Here is a 22,409-nt window from a genome sequence, read left to right as displayed (position 1 = left end):
TTCCAGAGACTGGGTAGGTGTAAGAGCTTGGTGCTGTAATCTGTATAATAAACTATGGATAAGTCTAAATTATACTATTACTTTCAAATGGGTGTGTTTTGATTGCAGAACTGAGTGGGCGGAGCAGTTGAACAGTAGGTCGTCAATACTCCAGTAACCCGCTTGCTTGCTCTGCTGCAAAGTGTCCCTGGAATTTTTTTTGAAATGTTGGCAACTATGATATATACATATATATATATATAGTTTACAGTTGGTTAATATTTTATAATTCATTGGTGTCAGTAGGATCTATATATATATATATATACACACACAGTTTACAAATACACATTGGTGTCCAGTGGCCACCCTAAATATATACATTGGTGTCAGTGGCCGTAATTATGTAATTGGTGTCAGTGGGCTTACTTGTGAGCCGATGCTTCACCTCTGCACACCGCCAGCCGCTTCTACCGGTCACTCACAGTGCGCCCGCTCGCCGCTACATGCTCACAGTGACACAGTGCGCAAACTGACATGCGCAGTGGCACTCTGACAGGCTAGTCCAAAATTTAGGAGATGTGTAAAGGCGGGCCTGTCAGAGCGAGTGTCTGGAGGCAATGTCGGGTCGCGGCCCACCAGCAGGGCCGTCGCGGCCCGGCTGTTGAGAAACACGGATATAGATAACATTGTGATCACTGTAAAATAGTGAAACCAAAGAAGTTTCACTGGAAAGTGTGCACTTCTAGCACTCTGCTGCCCAGACTGGGGGTTTGTACTACACGGACAAATTTAAAATATAACTTTTATTTAGACAATTAAAATATATTGAGAACTACATCATTCATACATTAAAATTCCAAATAGAGAGAAATTCATGTATAGAAATGATCCAGTAAGTCAGTAGTTGAATTCACAGTTCTGAATAAATTATATAATACTGGATACACTTGTATTGTTCCACTGCTGGTGTAAATACATAAAAATGAGAGGGTTGAAACTAAATGGTTGTCCTACATGGTCATATGTAGACCACTAATTGGATTACAGTAGGATTGGAGGTCTGATAGTATTGGATAGAGTGGAGTGTGGGTTAATATCGAAATAATTAGTTGGGGTGCACAGTTATAAATAAAGCTCGTATCAAACCTGATGTGTTAGAGACTGAAACTCAAGTAGTTAGATGGTATGACCAGTCTGAATAAATATAGGTCATGAAACTAGTGGGGAGTGATGATGCAGTGTATGCATGTTCTCCAGGTGAATTTAGATGTTGTTACTGGTTATATATTATATAAGAAGGGTACCAGTGATTTATATCACTTGATTATAATTCTGTAAATTAGATATCCATGTTCAAGATCTATCAGTAGATTATATAATCCTTCTCCAATAGATTCATATACACCTGTGTTAGTTTGATATTAATATTCAGGTTGTTTCAGTATATTATTAGAATAGTTAGGTTGTGTGATCCACCATCAAATGGTTTGAAAGATAAAACGGTGTATATCAATAAATTATATATTTGTACTCCACTCAATTAATATACCGATATATGTATCTATTAATAGGGGATACGTGATACAAGTACTGTTTAATTGGTTAAATGTTGTGTGAACAGATTAATCAGGATTTGTATTTTTATTGAAGAAGCAGCAATGCACTACTAGGAGCCAGCTGAACACATTTGTAAGCCAATGAAAATGGGCATAAAAGTTCAGCCACCAATCAGCAGCTAGCTCCAAGCTCCTGAGCCTATCTAGATATGCTTTTCAACAAAGGATACCAAAAAAATAAAGCATATTAAATATAATTGTATGCGTTATCTGAAGCGTGAAAAAAAAATTGGGTTTCATGTCCCTTTAATTACTATAAACAAATTATGCAAATAATAAAAATAAATACTGATATTTAACTAGTCTTTTTAGTAAACTTCAGAAGAACTAGCTTGTAGTAGGTGCTACAAACCTAAACAGAAACATACATTAGGTCCACTTTAATAAATGGTAGTCAACATGTTGAATACAAGGGGAGGGAAGTGGGGAAGAGAGTTCCACAAAATTTGGCCAATCTGGAGAAGTACAATAATTTAAAAAAATAGAGTTTTGAATAAAATTTCCAAACTGTATTAAATGCACTTAAAATCCATATGGTTAAACAAACAATCATAGCCGCCAAATGATCTTACGCGTTTTGACTGTTTGGTCTTAATCAGGAGGTTAAGGGGGGCGGGATCAAGGGTTTGTCTGGGAGGTCGTGGCCAAGTCTGGGCAGTTGGTCTGTGGGTGGCGGCTAAGGAAATTGCTACAAATAAATGATTATGGCCGTCTCTGATGAACAGCAAGACAGAGGTCAAAATAAGCATAAAAAATACTGGCTTTCACTATTTTTAAATTGTAATAAAACAAAATGTGTTTGTTACACTGACTGAGACGGACCCCCCCCCCCAAAAAAAAAAAAATACAAAAAACCCCACAAACAAAACATTTGGGGAAAGCAAACTTTTGTTTTGCAAAACTGTCCAAAATTATTTTGCTTAAAATGTTCTTCAAAATCATTTTAGCTCTTAAAAACCAATCAGAAAACTGCTACAAAAAGTATTTTTGGATAGACTGGAACAGCCCAAACCGATCTAGGGAGAATTATCATAACCTGCAATAAATAAATAAAAAAAAAAGGAACCTGAACAAAAGGATTTGAGGGGAAGATTCCAATGCACCTATTTAGCGTTTAGTTTTACAAACCAGCTGTAGAGATGTCAGTTATCTTTAATAGCATTCTTCATCAAATATGACAATCTGCTTAAATTAAGTTAGATAGATGTATGTTACCATATTCACTGTGTGTGTCTAAATATAGAAACATCTATTTCCCCTAGATAAGCAGAGCAGCATTTTCGTCACTGGATATAACCCATGGCCATAAAAAGAATTACCAGATGAATGCTGACTATCTGATCATGCCTTATTCAATTAAATGAACACTATGCCTACAGCAGCTTCATATTGTCAAATGTCAGGGTTTCAGAGTAAGGGAATTCATAAGCTGCCATTTCTCAACAGACGGACACCAATAAATAACAAAACAATCTACCTTGACAATGTTATTGAACACCGGATTTCTCTAGAGATAGAACTCAATTTTTTCTTTGTTCCTTCAACAATGTATTTTAAAAATGTACTGCAGCTCAATTTAACCCACTTTTCCTTTTTGCTTACAGAGCCTTCCCTGTGTCAACCAATACAGCTTATGGGCTGTCCCTTTCAAACAGCGAGTAACAGATACCTAGATATGCACCGTGCACTTCCCGATGTTCACCATGAAGTCTTTTTACTTAAAACATATCTATAAAGATTTATTAAAAAAAAAAAAAAAAAAGTGGTGATAAAGCAATTTCTTCACACTTGAAATACAACCATATCATTACTAGAGGTTATTTTGCCTTCGACCACTGAAGGAAAAACAAATCCTTAGCATCCTTTCAGAATTCTAGCACAGAATACCTCTATATCAGCGTTTCTAGTTCTAGGGAATAACAAATACATACAGTCAGTATTATAACTTACAACACTGACCAGGTCATACACAAAACACATTTATTAAGCAAAACTTGCAAGTTGCTATGCTATGGTATGTTTGTTGAAAATCAGATCTAAATATGCTCATTAGCTACTGAGCATATTTAGATATTTTTTCCAACAAAGGATATCTGATTTTCTTCATTCTTTTGATATCCTTTGTTGAAAAGCATATCTGAATACGCTCAGTAGCTACTAAGCATATTTAGATATGCTTTTCAACAAATGATATCAAAAGAATGAAGAAAATCAAATATACTTTGTTGAAAATCATATCTAAATATGCTCAGTAGCTAATGAGCATATTTAGATCTGAGTTTCTTCCTTCTTTTGATATCCTTTGTTGAAAAGCATATCTAAATATGCTCATAGCTACTGAGCATATTTAGATATGATTTTCAACAAAGGATATCTGATTTTCTTCATTCTTTTGATATCCTTTGTTGAAAAGCATATCTAAATATGCTCAGTAGCTACTAAGCATATTTAGAGATATGCTTTTCAACAAAGGATATCAAAAGAATGAAGAAAATCTGATATCCTTTGTTGAAAATCATATCTAAATATGCTCAGTAGATACTGATTGGTGGCTGCATATAGATACCTCATGCGATTGGCTCGCCCATGTGCATTGCTATTTCTTCAACAAAGGATATCTAAAGAATGAAGGCGTATCCGATTGCCTCTGAAGTCACCGCACATCACTGGTCAGTAATATATGAAATAACAGACGGAAACCCAAGTTCAATATTACCTTATTAGTTATTATTGTTCAATTTGTTATCGTAAAGTCCAGTAGCCGAACTCCACCAACCATTTGCCTTATTTAGAGAAGCCAATCTGGGCTTAAAGGGACATAAAACCCCAATGTTTTCCTTTAAGATTTAGATAGCATATACCATTTAAACAACTTTCCAATTTAAATTTTGTTATCTAAATTTGCTTTGTTCTTTTGGTACCCTTTGTTGAAAATCATACCTATGTAGGTTCAGGAGCTGGGAGCTAGCTGCTGATTGGTGGCTGCACATATCTGCCTCTTGTTATTGGCTTAGTGATATTTTCAGCTATCTCCCAGTAGTGCACGGCTGCTCCTTCAACAAAGGATACTAAAAGAATGAAGCAAAATTGATCATGGAAGTAATTTGGAAAGTTGTTTAAAAATCCATGCTCCATATGAATAAACATTTTGGGGTTTCATGTCCCTTTAAGTCTGCAGACAATAAGGCTAGCCATGGTCATAATGTTAGTATAAAGTACATTGTTTTGAAGTTGTGATCGGTTAAAAGTAATTGGGGAAACATGTTTTCATAGCTAAATGACATTAAAAAGGGGACAGGAACAAGAAAATGGAATAAACAAATCTGTAGAAATAGCCGCTAAAGATCCTGTGCTGATCCTTGGCGTCTAGCCAGAAACTGAGGGTAACATGGAACACATACATAGCTGTGGGGGGTGCATGCCAAAACCGGCCAAATCAGCCGTAAGTGAAAGTTCAAAAGGAAAAATGGCAGCACTTTAATGCACAAAGAGAAATTGTTCAGAATAAAAACAAAATTTATGCTTACCTGATAAATTTCTCTCTTTTGCGATGTACCGAGTCCACAGTTTCATTCTTACTTGTGGGATATTATCCTTCCTAACAGGAAGTGGCAAAGAGAGCACCCACAGCAGAGCTGTCTATATAGCTCCCCCCTTAACTCCACCCCCCAGTCACTCGACCGAAGGCCAAGGAAGAAAAAGGAGAAACTATAAGGTGCAGAGGTGACTGAAGTTTTTAATAAAAAATACCATCTGTCTTGAATAGACAGGGCGGGCCGTGGACTCGGTACATCGCAAAAGAAAGAAATTTATCAGGTAAGCATAAATTTTGTTTTCATTTGCACAGTTTCATCCTTACTTGTGGGATACCAATACCAAAGCTTTAGGACACGGATGAAGGGAGGGACAAGACAGGAACCTAAACGGAAGGCACCACTGCTTGCAAAACCTTTCTCCCAAAAATAGCCTCCGAAGAAGCAAAAGTATCAAATTTGTAAAATTTTGAAAAGGTATGGAGCGAAGACCAAGTCGCAGCCTTACAAATCTTTTCAACAGATGCATCATTTTTAAAAGCCCATGTGGAAGCTACCGCTCTAGTAGAATGAGCTGCAATCCTTTCAGGAGGCTGCTGTCTAGCAGCCTCATAAGCCAAACGGATGATGCTTTTCAGCCAAAAGGAAAAAGAAGTAGCCGTAGCCTTTTGACCCCTACGCTTTCCAGAATAGACAACAAACAAAGAAGATGTTTGACGAAAATCTTTGGTTGCCTGCAAATAAAATTTCAAAGCACGAACCACGTCCAAGTTGTGCAACAGACGTTCCTTCTTAGAAGAAGGATTAGGACACAGAGAAGGAACAACAATTTCCTGATTGATATTCCTGTTAGTAACAACCTTAGGTAGGAACCCAGGCTTGGTACGCAAAACCACCTTATCAGCATGGAAAACAAGCGAGTCACATTGTAATGCAGATAGTTCAGAAACTCTTCGAGCTGAAGAGATAGCAACTAGGAACAAAACTTTCCAAGATAAAAGCTTAATATCTATTGAATGCATGGGTTCAAACGGAACCCCCTGAAGAACTTTAAGAACTAAATTTAGACTCCATGGCGGAGCAACAGGTTTAAACACAGGCTTAATTCTAGCTAAAGCCTGACAAAAGGCCCGAACGTCTGGGACATCTGCCAGACGCTTGTGCAACAGAATAGACAGAGCAGATATCTGTCCTTTTAAGGAACTAGCTGACAATCCTTTCTCCAATCCCTCTTGGAGAAAAGACAAAATCCTAGGAATCCTTATTTTACTCCATGAGTAGCCTTTGGATTCGCACCAAAAAAGATATTTACGCCATATCTTATGATAGATTTTCCTGGTGACAGGCTTTCGAGCCTGAATCAAGGTGTCTATGACCGACTCAGAGAAACCCCGCTTTGATAAAATCAAGCGTTCAAGGAGAGGGAAAGGTGGAAACACATAAGCCAGGTTGAACGACCTGGGTACTGCTAGAGCATCTATCAGTACTGCCTGAGGATCCCTTCAGCTGGATCTGTAACGAGGAAGTTTCGCGTTCTGACGAGATGCCATCAGATCCAATTCTGGTGTGCCCCATAGCTGAACCAATTGAGCAAACACCTCCGGATGGAGTTCCCCCTCCCCCGGATGAAAAGTCTGATGATTTAGAAAATATGCCTCCCAGTTCTCTACTCCTGGGATATAGATCGCTGACAGATGGCAAGAGTGAGCCTCTGCCCATCGGATTATTCTTGAAACTTCTATCATCGCTAAGGAACTCTTTGTTCCCCCCTGATGATTGATATAAGCCACAGTCGTGATGTTGTCCGACTGAAATCTGATGAATCTGGCCGAAGCCAGCTGAGGCCATGCCTGAAGAGCATTGAATATCGCTCTTAATTCCAGAATATTTATCGGTAGGAGGGCCTCCTTCTGAGTCCACAAACCCTGTGCTTTCAGGGAATTCCAGACTGCACCCCAGCCCAGTAGGCTGGCGTCCGTCATCACAATAACCCACGCTGGCCTGTGGAAACACATTCCCTGGGACAGATGATCTTGTGACAACCACCAAAGAAGAGAGTCTCTGGTCTCTTGATCCAGATTTATCTGAGGAGATAAATCTGCATAATCCCCATTCCACTGATTGAGCATGCATCATTGCAGTGGTCTGAGATGCAAGCGAGCAAACGGAACTATGTCCATTGCCGCTTCCATTAGACCGATTACCTCCATACACTGAGCCACTGACAGCCGAGGAATGGAATGAAGAGCTCGGCAGGTGGACAAAATCTTTGATTTCCTGACCTCCGTCAGAAATATTTTCATGTCCACCGAGTCTATTAGAGTACCTAGAAATGAAACTCTTGTGAGGGGGGAAAGAGAACTCTTTTTTACGCTCACCTTCCACCCGTGAGATCTTAGAAAGGCCAACACTAAGCTCGCGTGAGACTTGGCTAGTTGGAAAGTCGAAGCTTGAATTAGAATGTCATCTAGATAAGGCGCCACTGCTATGCCCGTGGCCTTAGGACTGCCAGAAGGGACCCTAGCACCTTTGTGAAGATTCGTGGCGCCGTGGCCAACCCGAAGGGAAGAGCCACAAACTGGTAATGCTTGTCCAGAAAGGCAAAACTGAGGAATTGGTGATGATCTTTATGGATATTAATGTGTAGATACGCACCCTTTAAGTTCACGGTGGTCATATATTGACACTCCTGGATCATTGGTAAAATAGTCCGAATGGTCTCCATCTTGAAAGATGGAACTCTTAGGAATTGGTTTAGGATCTTGAGATCTAGAATTGGTCTGAAAGTTCCCTTTTTTTTGGGAACCACAAACAGATTGGAGTAGAACCACTGCCCCTGTTCTGCTTTCGGAACTGGGCAGATCACTCCCATGGTAAAAACGCCTCTCTTTTTGTCGGGTTTACAGACAATTGAGAAAGATGGAACCTCCCCCTTGGAGGAGAATCCTTGAAATCTAGAAGATATCCCTGGGTTACGATTTCTACTGCCCAGGAGTCCTGAATGTCTCTTGCCCAGGCCTGAGCAAAGAGAGAGAGATTGGGGGCTACCCCTTCATGCTGTCTTGGTGGCAGCAGCAGGCTTCTTGGCCTGTTTACCCTTGTTCCAAGCCTGGTTAGGTCTCCAGACTGGCCTGAGCAAAGTTCCCCTCTTGCTTCGCAGCAGGCGAAGAGGAAACGGGACCACCTTTGAAGTTTCAAAAAGGAACGAAAATTATTTTGCTTGGTCCTCGTCTTATTTGCCTTATCCCTCCAGTGATATCAGAAATGATCTCTTTCAATTCAGGCCCGAATAGGGTCTTACCTTTAAAAGGAATGGTCACCAGCTTAGATTTTGATGAAACATCAGCAGACCAGGACTTAAGCCATAACGCTCTACGCGCTAAAATGGCAAAACCTGAATTCTTTGCCGCTAATTTAGCCAGATGAAAAGCGGCGTCTGTAATGAAAGAATTAGCTAGCTTAAGCGCCCTAATTCTATCCATAATGTCATCTAATGGGGTCTCCGACTGAAGAGCCTCTTCCAGAGCCTCAAACCAAAAGGCAGCTGCAGTGGTTACAGGAACAATGCACGCTATAGGTTGGAGATGAAAACCCTGATGAACAAAAATCTTTTTTAGGAGACCCTCTAATTTTTTATCCATAGGATCTTTGAAAGTACAACTGTACTCAATAGGTATAGTTGTACGCTTAGCCAAAGTAGAAATAGCTCCCTTCACCTTAGGGACCGTCTGCCATGAGTCCCGCATGGTTTCAGATATGGGAAACATTTTCTTAAAAACAGGAGGGGGAGCGAACGGAATACCTGGTCTATCCCACTCCTTAGTAACAATGTCCGAAATCCTCTTAGGGACCGGAAAAACATCAGTGTAAACAGGAACCTCTAAATATTTGTCCATTTTACACAATTTCTCTGGAACTACAATAGGGTCACAATCATCCAGTCGCTAAAACCTCCCTGAGCAAAAAGCGGAGGTGTTCCAGCTTAAATTTAAATGCCGTCATATCTGAATCCGTCTGAGGGAACATTTTTCCTGAATCAGAAACCTCACCCTCAGATAGCAAATCCCTCATCCCTACCTCTGAACATTGTGAGGGAATATCGGATACAGCTACTAAAGCATCAGAAGGCTCAACATTTGTTCTTAACCTAGAGCTACTGCGCTTCCCTTGCAACCCTGGCAGTTTAGATAAAACCTCTGTGAGGGTAGTATTCATAACTGAGGCCATATCTTGCAAGGTGAAAGAATTAGACGCACTAGGAGGTACTTGGCGTCGCTTGTGCAGGCGTTACTGGTTGTGACACTTGGAGAACTAGATGGCAAAACCTGATTTCCTTCTGTCTGAGAATCATCCATTGCCATACTCAAAATATGCTGTCTGCAATTTATAGACATATCAGTACAAGTGGGACACATTCTAAGAGGGGGTTCCACAATGGCTTCTAAACAAATTGAAAAATGAGTTCCCTCAATGTCAGACATGTTGAACAGGCTAGTAATGAGACAAGCAAGCTTGGAAAACACTTTATTTAATGAAAAAAAAACACAATTTTCAAAAACGGTACTGTGCCTTTAAGAGAAAAAAAAAAAGACATACACAAACTGCAAAACTGCTTAAAATTACCCCCAAACTTTCCCGAAATTTTTACAGTATACACATCAAGCTTTAGTAAGATTGCACCACAAGTATTAAGGCAATTAACCCTTAAATGTGAAAAACGGATTGAAAAGTGTTCAAAAACCAGTAAAACCCTTGTCAGCACCCTGCCACAGCTCTGCTGTGGCGCCTACCTGCCCTCAAGGATCGAAAATGTGGGAATAAAGCTTCGATTAGGCCCTTAGAAGTGCACTAGGACCCTCCTGTTGTAGCTTGCTGCTTGTCTATGTAAAACAACTGCGCAACTGAGGCGCGAAAATAGGCCCCGCCCCTCTCACTCGATGTTACTGGGGCCTACACACAAATCTACCAAACGATTTTTAAGCCATGTGGGTTATAAAGCCAAGTGTACCCTCAAAAACAGATGTCCCAAAGGAAATAAAAACAGTACTCCCAGAACACACAAACGTTTGCCTAATATATAATACAAACTGAGTGCCCATAAGATTAGCCCCTTATGCAAGCTAGTAATGCCCCTTCTAAGACTAGGATTACTGCTTACCCTTCCCCTAATGGGGATACTGTCAGCCTTTCTGAGTTATCACAGTCTCTGCAGAAAAAAATGACTGAACATACCTCATTGCTGTATAGCAAGAAACCGTTCCTCACACTCAAGTTTTCCTTTACTCCTCAGCTTCTGTGGGAACAGCAGTGGACCTTAGTTACAAATGCTAAGATCATCATCCTCCAGGCAGAAATCTTCATCTATCTCCTGTCTGAGAGTAAATAGTACACACCGGTACCATTTAAAAATAAACTCTTGCTTGAAGACAAATAAAAACTAATACTTTATCACCTCTTTCACTTTACCCTTCCTGCTTAGAGCCGGCAAAGAGAATGACTGGGGGGTGGAGTTAAGGGGGGAGCTATATAGACAGCTCTGCCGTGGGTGCTCTCTTTGCCACTTCTTGTTAGGAAGGATAATATCCCACAAGTAAAGATGAAACCGTGGACTCTGTACATCATGCAAAAGAAAGTTACATTTTTAACAATTTCTCTTGGTGCATTAAAGTGCTGCAATTTTTTACTTTTGGATATTGTAAAGTTGTTTCATTACACACAGGGTGAATTTGATTTAAATCATGGTTTTCATTTTTAGAATAACTTTTCTGATTATTTTTCCAGTTGAATCAGACCATTACGGATTTGGTTTTATATCATTAGATATGCATAGACAGATCATTGAAATGAATGAAATTACTGGCAAGTGAACTCTCTCTAGTTTAATAGGTTAATCATTTATATTTACTTTTCAGCTGAACATTATTGGAAGGAGACAAATAATGATTAAATTAATAACAACAATTGAAATAGATTTAAATATAAATAATATTTCATTTTTCATGCTTAAACACCCTCCACACCCATAGGTGCAGATCTATATCACTCCAAACAATCTTCTATTAAATTAGCTTCTTGAAACTTAGTATAGGTTGAATCTGTGTACATAGATTTACAGGGGAGCAATGGCATTAGAGGCACAGTAAAGCCAAAATGAAACTTTCATGATTCAGAAAGAAAATGCAATTTTTAACAATTTTCCAATTTACTTCTTTACTCTCAGCTAATTTGCTTTGTTCTCTTAGTATCCATTGTTTAAAAACATACATAGGTAGGCTCAGAAGCAATGCACTACTGTGAGCTAGCTGCTTATCACCGTCTCACCCAATGTGTTCAGCTAGGCCCCACATTGCTTTCCTTCCACGAAAGATACTAAAAGCAAATTTGAGAATAGAATCTGAAAATTATATGCTCTATATCCAAATGCCAAAAGTATTCTTTCATGATTATGTCCCTTTAAGGTAGGGTTGCCACCTCAGCCATATTTTCCTGGACACTTATGAGTTACACATGCTGCAGGGCGTGCAGAGAGGAACATGTATTGTGTTTCTGGAGAGCACTATTCATATTCCCCCCCTGCAGCATGTGCAATTTATAAGTGTTCTGTATTTTAAAGGGACGGATGGCAACCGTACTTTAAGGTCTATTTCGCAACTCTGTATGTTTACTTTATAACATTTTTGCTGTGAAGAAGGGGCATGTTATTTCTGCAGACACAAATTCAGTTTTGAGAACTACAAAACCAAAAAAATTTGATATTATCAAGATAGGAAAATTTCCCAAAATAATCTGACAGAAACCTCTGAGGGAGCATGATATTGTGAATGGATTAATGGAATCTCAATTTACCAAAAACATGTTTTAACATTCCAGCCATGAATATACAGCATCTTGTTATATAATTAAAAACTAATCTATACTTCAGGATGAATGATCTTTAGATCATATCTTAAATAGACACTATCTTTAGAAAGATTTCTTCTCAAAAACCATTTAAAAAAATAAATCTTATTTAAAAAGGGACACTGAACCCAAATTTTTTCTTTCGCGATTCAGATAGAGCATGCAATTTATTTTTTTATTTTATTTTTTTTTCCACTTTTTTCTATGTTTATACAGTTTAAGAAATATTTACATAAACACACAGTGATGACATTTTATAGTCTCTGTGCGCACACAGGAATTGTGTCCTCGCTGCTGTTGGCTTGTGACAATTATATCATCCAATGTGACATATTTCAGAACTTACAAAAGCCAGGGAAGCTGAGTTTACTCCTCATACATTGACTTTCCAGGACTATCTTCTAATGTAATCAAATTGTCTGCAACAGCCAAGAAGGTTTTACAAAAAAAGACTTCAAAGAATTCTGTGCTCAGTGCAGCATAATAGGCGCATCTCCTTCATACGAGTGCTTCCCCGCCATCATGGAGATCAGATGTGTGTCTTCTAGAAGCAGAGGGTCAGACAGCGGCTGGTCTTCAGCTTTTCTTGAGTGATGTTTTCTAACGTGGGCATTCCTGCTTCCACTCTGAGAAAAAGTTTTGCCACATTCTGAACACTAATGAGATTTCACTCCTGAATGCACAACCATATGTTTACGTAGACTGGAGTACTCTGCAAATGGGCGCCCACATCCCTCTGTCTCACACAGAAATGGTTTCTCCCCTGTATGTATACTCAAGTGGTTCTTTAGGTTTTCTGCCGTAGTAAACCGTTTTCCGCATCCAGACTCTGGGCACATAAACGGCTTCTCTCCATTGTGAGTGCGCATATGAACCTTCAGCCTTTGCAGCACATAGAAGCTTTTCCCACAGCCTTCAGTAGGGCAGGTGAACAAACGCTCATTTCTGTGGGTTTTTAGATGATACTTCAGATGTGTTGGCCACACAAAGAACGATCGCAGCCCTGGAATGAGCATGGAAGGCGTTTTTCAGATGGTGATCTTGCTGCTGCCTCAGAGCATGTGCCGAGGCCGCCATCCGCATGACTGGCACTCTTGGTGGTCTTTGCCAGCTGTGCACGTGTGGCAGCGAGTTGACTGTCATGTGCCAGCTCCTGAACACGCAAGAACCAGGGTGTGCTGCTGTCAGTGCAATCACTGGAGAGAAAGTCATTCCCAGAATCCTCAGCATCATCATGCACAAACACCAGGTGCTCTGCGGGGGATCCCAGACCTGCTCTGGCGAGATTAAACAAAATGAAGGAGGAGTTGTCACAGGGGGGTATGTCCTGAAGGAGGGTGGAAGCTTCTGAAGGGGACAACAGCTCATTCGTCTTCCCTTGTGTGGCATCTGAACTGGTGTCAATGCCCACAGGCAGGTTGTTCAGCATAATCGGCCCCGGACTCTTAGACTGCACTGCCTGAACATCGGGCACATCGGGTAGAAGGAGGGAGTCACATTCTGAGGTCTCAGACAGCGGAAGGAGAGGCAAGCACGGCAGATCCTTTATCTCGTTACCAACAAGCTCTGCTCCCAAAAGGAATGGATGTGTTTTGCACAAATTCAACCAACAGCTCTGGTTTAGACTCAAACTCATTGGATAACATTGGGGCAGCACCGGTATCCTATAGGCCCAGAGAGGAAACTTGGTCTATACGCGCTACATGTCTGTACAGAAACAATAACACCACAGTCTAGAGCAGTGGTTCTCAACCAAAGTGACCTCAAGGCCCGGTAAATTTTAGCTGGACATGTCCAGGGCCCGGTAGTTATATATATATATATATATATATATATATATATATATATATATTATGCAGCAAATAGAACCTGGGCCAAGGGACTAACAAGTAGGGGGTCCCACAAATGGCATCTCCACGGCTCCTGGTGCATTTCTTAAGCTGGAGTTTTCAGTTGCCATATCAGTAAATAAGCAGTTAAGTGGGTTTAGTGGGGGCCCTGGAGTGTGGGGGGTCCTGCTGGGGGTCTGTCGCTGTGAGGGCCATGGAGTGTGAGGTCTCGCCCTGGAGGTTGGGGGCTTTTTCTCTAGCCCTTAATGATGGGGGTCCTGGCTCTGGAGGTTGATGGGCCTGTTGGGGTTAGGGCAGGGAGGCTACCATGTTCATTTGCATACATTTGAATACATTTGGGTCAGTGTGAGACAGTTTTCCTGGAGCCTTGATTGGTCTCAGTCTGCCCCTGGTGTGCAGCGGGGTAAGAGTGTGCAGTGGGGGCATGACAGGTCAGGGCCCACCAGCAGGGCTATCACGGCCCGGCTGTTGAGAAACCAGGGTCTAGAGCATGCAACTTTAAGAAACTTTCTAATTTACTCCTATTATTAATTTGTCTTCGTTCTCTTGCTATTCTTAAAGGGACACTGTACCCAAAAATTTAATTTCGTGTTTCAGATTGAGCATGAAATTTTATGCAAATTTCGAATTTACTCCTATTATCAAATTTTCTTCATTCTCTTGGTATCTTTATTTGAAATGCAAGAATGTAAGTTTAGATGCCGGCCCATTTTTGGTGAACAACCTGGGTTGTCCTTGCTGATTGGTGGATAAATTCATCCACCATTAAAAAAGTGCTGTCCAGAGTACTGAAACCAAAAAAAAGCTTAGATGCCTTCTTTTTCAAATAATGTTAGCAAGAGAACGAAGAAAAATTGATAATAGGAGTAAATTAGAAAGTTGCTTAAAATTGCATGCTCTTTCTGAATTACAAATGAACAAATTTGGGTTCAGTGTCCCTTTAAAAGAAGGCATCTAAGCTTTTTTCTTGGTTCAGAACTCTGGACAGCACTTTTTTTATTGGTGGGTGAATTTATCCATCAATCAGCAAGGACAACCCAGGTTGTTCACCAAAAATGGGCCAACATCTAAACTTACATTATTGCATTTCAAATAAAGATGACAAGAGAATGAAGAAAATTTGATAATAGGAATAAATTAGAAAGTTGATTAAAATTTCATGCTCAGTCTGAATCACGAAAGAAAATTTTTGGGTTCAGTTTCCCTTTAATTTAAATAAATAATTATTTACCTAAAAGGGACACTAAACCCAATTTTTTTATTTCATGATTCAGATAGAGCATAACATTTTAAGCAACTTTCTAATATACTCATATTATCCAATTTTATTCTCTCTCTTGTTATCTTTATTTAAAAAGCAGGTATGTAAAGCTTAGCAGCCGGCCCATTTTAGGTTCAGCACCATGGATAGAGCTTTCTTATTGGTGGTTGACATTTAGCCACCAATAAGCAAGCATAACCCAGGTTCTCAACCAAAAATGGGCCGGCTCCTATGCTTTACATTTCTGCTTTTTATAAAAAGATAACAAGAGAACAAAGAAATATTGATAATAGGAGTAAATTAGAAATTTGCTTAAAATTGCATGCTCTATCTGAATCATGAAGTAAAAAAAATTGGGTTTAGTGTCCCTTTAACCCCTTCACTACCAGGACTTTCAGAAAAGAAATTGCCCAAAATACTGGAGAGTTTTTTTTTTTTTATTAAAAGCTTTATTACATGAACATGTTCATACATACATAGGTATAATTTTCACGGATACAATCACATATTTGACATGTATAACTTTAGCGCCACAGAATGTATATAAATGTTAAATGTTCCGCAATGTAAATTTGTTTGTTCAATGCTCTTAAAACAATAATAGATTTCTAACAACAAAATAACATATAACCATAGTATTCTTACTTTGAGTATCCTGGTAGATCGGTCAAGTCCAGCTTATTTTATATTTATGACTGCATACTCCTGCACCTTGACTCATAGAACAGGAGTAAGTATACTGGAGAGTTTCTAACATTTTTGCTATTACTTCAAAACAAGGCTATCAAAAAAAAATATATATATATATATATATATATATATATATATATATATATATATATATATATATATATATATATATATATATATATATATATATATATATATATATATATATATATATATATATATATATTTTTTTTTTATTTTTTTATTTTTTTTAAGTAGACAGTCCAAGGTATTGATCTAGGCCCATTTTAGTATATTTCATGCCACTATTTCACCGCCAAATTTGATCAAATAAAAAAAAAATTGTTAACTTTTTCGCAAACTTTGGTTTTCTCACTGAAATTATTTACATACTGCTTGTGCAATTATGGCACAAAATGATTGTAAAAGCTTCTTTGGGATCCCCTTTGTTCAAAAATAGACATATATGACTTTGTCATTGCTTTTTGGTCATTAGAAGGTGTTAATTGCAGCTGCGCACAATACTTCTATTATTCCCGGCAGTGAAGGGGGTAACCAGGTAGCTTGTAAGGTTAAAGGGACACTGAACTCAATTTTTTTTCTTTTGTGATTCAGATAGGAAATGCAATTTTAAGCAACTTTCTAATTTACTCCTATTATCAATTTGTCTTTATTCTCTTGCTATCTTTATTTGAAAAAGAAGGCATCTAAGCTTTTTTGGTTCATAACACTGAACAGCACTTTTTTATTGGTGGATGAATCTATCCACCAATCAGCAAGAACAACCCAGGTTGTTCGCCAAAAATAAGCCGGCATCTAAACTTACATTCTTGCATTTCAAATTAAGATACCAGGAGAATGAAGAAAATTTGATATTAGGAGTAAATTAGAAAGTTGCTTAAAATGTCATGCTCTATCTGAATCACAAAAGAAAAAAATTGGGTTCAGTGTCCCTTTAATTTTAGGTTTAGTGTAGAGATCAGCCTCTCACCTGACACTCCCCTCCCAAACAGCTCTCTTCCCTCCCTCACCCCCACTATATAATCCACTGAAATAAGTGCACTCCCACGAACAGTAAATTCTAATTCTGCCAGGGTGCTATAGAAAGTACAAATATCCAAGTTATAACACAAGCACTCACCGGACTTGATACAGGTGAAATAAAAAGTGTTTATTCCATACAAACAAGTGACGTTTCGTGTGGTCTGATGAAGGGTCACTTGTTTGAATGGAATAAACACTTTTTATTTCACCTGTATCAAGTCCAGTGAGTGCTTGATAAGTCTCATTATGGGTCAAAATTTTTTTTTATCCACCCTGATTACACATAAAACATTTTATAAAAAAACAAAAAAAAAACAAAATCAAAGTGTTTACGGTCCCTTTACCTGATTTAATCTACACATTATTTAAAACCCCTGCCATGGCCATCCCAGTCCCCTGACTTATACCCCATAGAAAACCTGTGGGGTGAACTCAAGAGGCAAGTCCACCAGTGTCAACCTAGAAATTTGAAGGATCTAGAGAAATTCTGTATGGGGGGAATGGTCTCAGATCCCTTGCCATGTATTCTCCAACCTTATCAGTCATTATAGAAGAAGACTCAGAACTGTTATCTTGGCAAAGGGAGGTAGCACAGAGTATTGACTAAAAGGCTGTCAATAATTGTGCCACACATATATTTAACAATTTTCAGGGGATAAACCTGTGTTGTGTTTGCAATTGTTTGATATACATGAGAGCAGAGTATTTTAGTGTATTTTTTTTTTTAACAAAAGATCAAAAAGGTTAAAGCAGGGGTGTCCAAACTTTGCTCTCCAGACGTTTTGGAACTACATTTCCCATGATGCTCAGCTAGATAAAATGCTGGCTGAGCATGAGAGCAAAGTTTGGACACCCCTGGGTTAAAGGGACAGTATACTATAAAATTGTTTTTCCCTTAATGCATTCCAATAACTTTTTTTAACAGCTGCAAAGTATAAAATGTATGAGATTTGCTTTTTTAAGGCTTATTTGTGTATATGAATTAGCTGATTTTGCGTTTTAATGTCAAAACCTACTAAAATGGGTTGAGCTTGTAGGTATAATCAGATCTCATTACTTTATCACATTGTGTACATATACATGCTTCTTTATCTTAAATCTGTCCATAAACCAATCACCAATACTTGGAGGACACAATGGACAATAAACATTTTATTACCTTATCTCTTCTATAACCCACTGGGAGTGTAATTTCTTCTGCTGGCTGTGTTAACTTTCAGGATGGGTGGGGATACCTCATGCTAAATAAACTAATTCAAATGCCAATATAAGGGTAATGGAAATACTTGTAACCAATTTAATACGCTCCAGCAGGTAAAGTGAATCATTGGGAACAAATTAAAGGGGAGAACATTTTTGAGTAAACTCACTTTGCAAAAGGAGAAACCTGATGAGCTGATGACTATACTATTTAGGTGCAGCTCTTCCTCAGAAAAAGCACTGATGGCCTATCATACGACTTTACAGTATCTGCTGCCATATGTTGATGTATTATTAAAAATAATACTAATAAGAATCATAATAAAAAAGAAACTAATTTACTCTCCCGATTTTCCAATTGTATTGAAGAAATACTGTAGCAAACCGTTGCCATTTTTGTTATGCAACTTTCTGCTCCTCTAGTTTATGTGTGCTCAGTTTTTGCCTGCTAGAAACCTAGACAATTTATTTTAATGAGCTGTGCTGAAACAGTGAAGATGGTAGGAGATCTTAAAGGGACAGTATTTACCAGTTTTCATTTAACTGCTTGTAATAGACACTACTATAAAGAAGAATATGCACAGATATAAAAATCCAGTGTAAAACCTTTTAAAAACTTACTTACGGCTAGATTTAGAGTTTTGTCGGTAAGGACCCGCGTAGCTAACGCCGGCTTTTTTCTGGCCACACCATAAAAATAACTCTGGTATTGAGAGTCCACATAAAGGCTGCGTTAGGCTCCAAAAAAGGAGCGTAGAGCATATTTAATGCAGCTTCAACTCTTGATACCAGAGTTGCTTACGGACGCGGCCAGCCTCAAAAACGTGCTCGTGCACGATTCCCCCATAGGAAACAATGGGGCTGTTTGAGCTGAAAAAAAACCTAACATCTGCAAAAAAGCCGCGTTCAGCTCCTAACGCAGCCCCATTGTTTGCTATGCGTAAACACTTCCTACGTCTGCACCTAACACTCTAACATGTACCCCGAGTCTAAACACCCCTAACCTTACACTTATTAACCCCTAATCTGCCGCCCCCGCTATCGCTGACCCCTGCATATTTTTTTTAACCCCTAATTTGCCGCTCCGTAAACCGCCGCTACTTACATTATCCTTATGCACCCCTAATCTGCTGCCCCTAACCCCGCCGACCCCTATATTATATTTATTAACCCCTAATCTGCCTCCCACAACGTCGCCTCCACCTGCCTACACTTATTAACCCCTAATCTGCCGAGCGGACCGCACCGCTACTATAATAAAGTTATTAACCCCTAATCCGCCTCACTAACCCTATAATAAATAGTATTAACCCCTAATCTGCCCTCCCTAACATCGCCGACACCAAACTTCAATTATTAACCCCTAATCTGCCGACCGGAGCTCACCGCTATTCTAATAAATGGATTAACCCCTAAAGCTAAGTCTAACCCTAACACTAACACCCCCCTAACTTAAATATAATTTAAATCTAACGAAATTAATTAACTCTTATTAAATAAATTATTCCTATTTAAAGATAAATACTTACCTGTAAAATAAATCCTAATATAGCTACAATATAAATTATAATTACATTGTAGCTATTTTAGGATTAATATTTATTTTACAGGCAACTTTGTAATTATTTTAACCAGGTACAATAGCTATTAAATAGTTAAGAACTATTTAATAGTTACCTAGTTAAAATAATTACAAAATTACCTGTAAAATAAATCCTAACCTAAGTTACAATTAAACCTAACACTATACTATCATTAAATTAATTAAATACCTACAATTTGTTTGGGATATCAGTTCAGGGGTGGCAGTGTCAGAGAGGGCCGTGTTGCCTAGTATAGTGAACAGTCCTTTAGCTGTGGAAGAGGAGCATACTATGGTGGGCAGTCCTTCAGTCATGGAAGAGGGGCATACAAGACAGGGCCAGAGGCAGATGTTGGTGGTAGGAGACTCTATTATAAGGAAGGTTGATAGGGTAATTTGTCATCCAGACCCTTTACATAGAACAGTTTGCTGTCTTCCAGGGGCTCGTGTTAGGCATATTGTGGAGCGTATTGATAGATTGTTAGAGGGATGCGGGTCTGATCCTGCAGTCATGGTGCATATTGGTACTAATGAAGAAATCAGTGGGAGATGGAGAGTCCTAAAAAATGACTTCAGGGAGTTAGGTAGCAAGCTTAAAGCAAGGACCTCCAAAGTAATATTTTCTGAGATATTACCAGTGCCGTGTGTTAACTCAGTAAGGCAGAAGGAGCTAAGGTCTGTTAATTCATGGCTAAAAACATGGTGTAAAAATGAGGGGTTTGACTTTTTAGAACACTGGGCTGATTTTTCACTAGGGTACAAATTGTACAGTAAGGATGGATTGCACCTGAATGACATGGGTGCAGGTGTGTTGGGGGAAAGGATGGTAGCACGTTTAGAGAACCTTTTAAACTAGGCAAAGGGGGGGAGGGTCAATTAGAACAAAATAGAACAGAGAGATCAGTGTCTGAATATGTCACTCCCTTAATATCTCAAGGAAGGGATGACTTAAGAAATGTCACATTAGAAAGTATAGAGGAAAGTACTCCAAGTAGCAGCAGAAAGCACATGAAAATTAAATGTATGACAACAAATGCAAGAAGCATGACAGGTAAAATGGGGGAGCTGACGCTCTTAGTTGCAGAAGAGGACTATGATGTTATCAGTATAACTGAAACTTGGTGGGATGATTCACATGACTGGGCAGTTAACTTAGAGGGGTATACATTATTTAGGAGGGACAGGAATAATAAAAGGGGTGGAGGAATCTGCATGTATATTAAACCTGACCTTAAACCTACAATAAGGGAAGATATTTATGATACAAGTGACAATGTAGAGACCCTGTGGGTTGAAATAAAGAGTGGGGGGAAAAATCCTAAAAAAATATTACTAGGAACATGCTACAAGCCTCCCAACATTAGTGACCCGGAGGAAACTCAACTACTTATCCAAATAGGTAAGGCTGCTAATAACAGTGCTGTAATTATGGGAGATTTTAACTACCCTGATATAAACTGGGCCAATGAAACTAGTAATTCAGCTAAGGGGGATAGATTTTTAAATGTTCTCAGGGATAACTTCTTGTCACAATTAATAGAGGAGCCAACTAGGAGTAAAGCTATATTGGATTTAGTGCTATCAAACAATACAGATATAATATCAAACATAGAAGTTAAAGAACATTTGGGTAACAGTGATCATAACATGGTCACATTTGAAATCTCTTTTCATATGCAGTGTTTTAAAGGCTTAACTAAGACTTTTAATTTCAAGAAAGCAAAATTCAACGATTTAAGGAAATCATTAAATAATATAAATTGGGACAATGTATTTTCTAATAAAAATACAGAGGATAAATGGATAATATTTAAAAATTTGTTAAATAAATATACATATCAATACATACCATATGGTTATAAAAATAAAAATAAAAAAACTAAGCCGTTATGGCTAAATAAAAATGTGTTAAAAGAAATTAGGAAAAAACGTAGGGCATTTAAATTATTAAAAGAAAATAGTACAGACTCAGCATACAATATTTATAAGGAATGTAACAAAGCATGCAAAAAAGCAATCAAATTAGCCAAAATTGAAAATGAAAAATTAATTGCCAAGGATTCTAAGTCTAACCCTAAAAGGTTCTTTAAGTACATAAATAGCAAAAAGTCTAAGAAGGATAATATAGGTACATTAAAATGTGTGGAGGGTAGCATGATAAATAATGACAGGGAGAAGGCTGAGGTACTAAACCAGTTTTTTTCTTCAGTATACACAAGAGAGGAACCATTGAATGATACTTTGGAACAGAATAGAACATGCCAGTCCATACCACTAACTGGGTTTTGTTTAGAGGATATCAGGAAAAAACTAAAAAATATTAAGGTAAATAAAACTCCAGGCCCAGATGGAATACACCCAAGGGTGTTAAGTGAACTTAGCACTGTTATAGACAAACCTTTACTCTTAATATTTCAAGACTCATTATCCTCAGGCATGGTACCCCAGGATTGGCGTAAAGCTGATGTGGTGCCACTCTTCAAAAAGGGAAGCAGGGATGATCCAGGAAGCTATAGACCAGTTAGTCTGACATCAATAGTGGGGAAGATATTTGAAGGGATTATAAGGGATTATATTGATGAGCATATTCGTGTAAACAAGATTATGAGTTCTAATCAGCATGGCTTTAGGAGAAATAGATCATGTCAAACTAACCTAATTAGATTCTACGAGGAAGTAAGTAAAAATATAGATAAAGGGGAATCAGTTGATGTGATATACTTAGATTTTGCAAAGGCATTTGATACAGTG

General features: G+C 38.5%; 1 protein-coding gene and 1 pseudogene across 1 annotated transcript in view; both read right to left on the bottom strand.

The window, feature by feature from the left end:
• Positions 1-22,409, bottom strand: part of ELOVL6 (ELOVL fatty acid elongase 6) — a 308,961-nt gene that overhangs the window by 260,758 nt on the left and 25,794 nt on the right. The window lies entirely within an intron of this gene.
• LOC128649962 (zinc finger protein 410-like) lies at positions 12,502-13,692 on the bottom strand (annotated as a pseudogene).

This window comes from Bombina bombina, chromosome 2, assembly GCF_027579735.1.
Source record: "Bombina bombina isolate aBomBom1 chromosome 2, aBomBom1.pri, whole genome shotgun sequence".
NCBI lineage: Eukaryota > Metazoa > Chordata > Amphibia > Anura > Bombinatoridae > Bombina > Bombina bombina.
Note: the sequence above shows the minus strand (reverse complement) of the source record. Positions and strands in the feature narration are given on the sequence as shown.